The 3,310-nt window shown below is 30.7% G+C and overlaps 1 pseudogene; it reads left to right on the forward strand.

Annotated features, from left to right (window-relative positions):
* The first annotated feature begins 1,411 nt into the window (after positions 1–1,411).
* On the forward strand, positions 1,412–2,018 carry LOC113722514 (uncharacterized; annotated as a pseudogene).
* Positions 2,019–3,310: the final 1,292 nt, after the last annotated feature.

Raw genomic sequence — 3,310 nt, forward strand, 5'->3', positions numbered from 1 at the left:
TTTTGCCCTTATATCTTTTCATTCAAAAAAGAAATAAAACCTATGATTTAATTAGCTTAAAATTGTTAGGTTATGAAAATGACAATATTTTTTTTTAAATCAAATTAATATAAAAGATGAAATATATTATATGAAGAGTATGGAGAAGATGTGAAAGTCATTAAAAGGGAGAAAAGAAAAACACAAAACCCTTAGATAGAGAATATCAGGTTGTTTAATTAGATAAGAATTTTGAACATAATTAACAAACAAGGGTACATTTGGTAGATAAGATAAGGTAGTTGAAATAATTCTATTGATTCTTATCAGAATTAAGCATCCAGTTAGGATTCTTGTGTTGAAAAAAATACACACAAGTACAGCATTGGTTAACAAGTTCAGCAGATGGATTTTTATTTATCAAACATTCAAAACATCTGAATATCTGAAAAGGTTCAGTTTCAGCACTTTTTTATGTTATCAAACAGAGCCTTAGTTTTAATCCGAATAGAAGTATTTATACTAGTGCTTAGAGTACACCCAATGTGTGTGCACATTAGAAATAATTATTAATTTTTATGAATATATTAATTTTTTTTACAAAATTAAATTTTATATAAATTCTTCATCGAAAATTGCAATTTATTAGTAATTTTTTCTTTAATCCAATTATAGCTAATTTGGTAGTTACAATATTTAAGGGAGTTATGGGAGATTATATTAGCAATGTGCTTAGGTGGTTAGGATAAAAATCAAAATTTTAAGGAAAAAATTGGAAGTTCAAAAATGACACAAAATATGTATCCCAATTGCTACCTCCCTCCCTTTATTATTGTATAGATATCAAAAAACAGAATACATGATTTTGGTGGGCAATGGTCGGAAGGACAAGAAGGTTAATATACAAAGGTAAAAAAAAAAAAAAAGAATCAAAGGATAAAAGAAGTATTTGCTAGAAGGTTGCTGATGTATTTGTGTATTAGAGTAATTCCGTATTAACTTGCCATGACAAAAAATAGACAGAATAACCGTTTTAAAAGAAAATAAATTATAGAAATACTAACATAGTTTGAGCTGGTCCTGTCAAATTGAGTTGAGAACAAGAAAAAAACTAGATTTCAGCAAAAACCTAAAATTATGAGAGGATGTTTAGCCAAATCTGAAGATGAACAAATAAAACCAACCTTTAATACAACAAAACAAAAAATCATTTAATGGAACATAAAATATTATGGTGGTGGGTCCAGTCGGTTAAACTTTCAAGGAAATACACCTAAATTTCCTCAAATACGACAGATGTCCACAAAAGCCAATGAATCAGCATGTACAAGCCACGTTTGTTAAACATGTCAACACAAAATCCTCTCTAAATTGACACATGTCCAACTCGAATCTCATCATCCCAAAAACCGTCAATAGTCAAAAAGAACGTGGCAGAACCCCCAGCCCCCCACCCCTCCCAAAAAAAAAAAACCCTCCCTCCTTCCCCAATGACACAAGGTCACACACTACAAGTTATAGACCATATAATCAAATCCCAACTTCAGATTTTACAAAATTCCCAACTTTGTAAAAACAAGAAGAATAAAGAAAGAGGTTCAAAAATGGCAGGAGGTGAAGATTGGAGGAACAATGCAGACACCCACAAAATGAGCCCGGAAGATGTGAGAAAAGCAGGAGTAGACAACTAAAAAAGGCCACCAGGCCATAGCCCTGGTGGTGTTTTGCATCAAAGGAGAAATTTGCCGTATAGTCCTACTACTATGGCTCTTATTGGCTTTGCTATTGCTGGTTCTATCTTTTACTTCACTTTGTATGCTAAGAAAAAGGCTGAAGCAAGTGCTAGGGATGTTGCTAGGGTCAGTACTAATACTGCTGACCCTCATGATACTCGTCCACGCAAATAGAGAGAATTTCTCTGTTGTAATAGGTTTGTAGAATCTTTTGTAGAACTACATACGTTTTTTTTTCAATTATATGTTTGTAGTACTACATATGTTTTGTTTGAATCATATATAGTTGTTTGCTTTTGTTTTGAATTGAGTCTTAGTTCGTTATAGGATCTAACAATGAGAGAAGTAATTTATAGCTGAATAAAATTTGTTGCACACTTCTGCCCAAGTTGATCATTCTTGGAGAATGCAAGGTAATTAACAAGCATACGATCACTAGACCTATAACAAGTCAATCGAGAATTTGGCACAGCAATGGAGATGAAAATTTTGGACCAAAATCTGTTGTTATTGTTATAGGTTTGTAGAATCTTTTGCAATACTAGCTACATGTTTTGTTTGAATTATATATAGTCGTTTGCTATTTGTTTTTTTTAAGTGAATCTTGATTTGTAACAGGAACAAAATTGAGAGAAGTAATTCATAACTGAATTAAATTTGTCGCACACTTCTATCCAAATTGGTTCTTGGGGAGAATGGTAATTAACAAACACATACAACAATTAAACCTTTAAAAAGTCAACAATAATTTGGCACATCTGTGCAGATGAAAATTTTGAATCAAAATTTTTGGACCAAAATCTGTTATTGTCATAGGTTCGTAGAATCTTTTGTAATAGGGTAAATTACATTTTACCCTGTGGTTTAGCGCTTTTTTATATAATCCCTATGATTTCAAAAACTATACATAACCCGCTCATGGTGTGGATTAAAGTATTAAAGTGACGAAAATAGTCATTCATAACGGAACTTCTAAAAATATCAAAATTATTCTTATAAATACATAACACACTAACCTTGTATGATTTTTATGTTTTATTATATAACCCTGTTATAGTTTAATATTTTACCATATAATCTCTTTATAGTTTTCAAAATATACACATAACCCCCCTTGTTAATAAATAATTTTCAATTTTTACATAAGGGTATTTTTTATATTTTAGGTGACTCCGTTATGAATGATCATTTCCATCACTTTGACACTTTAATCCAAACTATGAGGGGGTTATGTATAGCTTTTGAAACCATAGGGGTTATGTAAAAAAAATACTAAATCACAGGGTAAGTGGAATTTGCCCTTTGTAATACTAGCTATATCTTTTGTTTGAATAATATATAGTTGTTTGTTTTTTGTTTTTTTAAGTGAATCTTGATTCGTAATGGCAAAAAAAATTGAGAGCAGGAATTTAATATCTAAATTAAATTTGTTGCACACTTCTATCGAAATTAGTTTTGGGGAGAAAGGTAATTAACAAACTCATACAACAACTAAACATTTAAAAAGTCAATCAAGACTTGGTCACAACTATATGGAGATGCATCAGAATTGGTAAATTTTCTTATTGTTTGCACAAAGTTCAATGATGAGGAGTGAT

Source organism: Coffea arabica, chromosome 8e (genome assembly GCF_036785885.1).
Source record: "Coffea arabica cultivar ET-39 chromosome 8e, Coffea Arabica ET-39 HiFi, whole genome shotgun sequence".
NCBI lineage: Eukaryota > Viridiplantae > Streptophyta > Magnoliopsida > Gentianales > Rubiaceae > Coffea > Coffea arabica.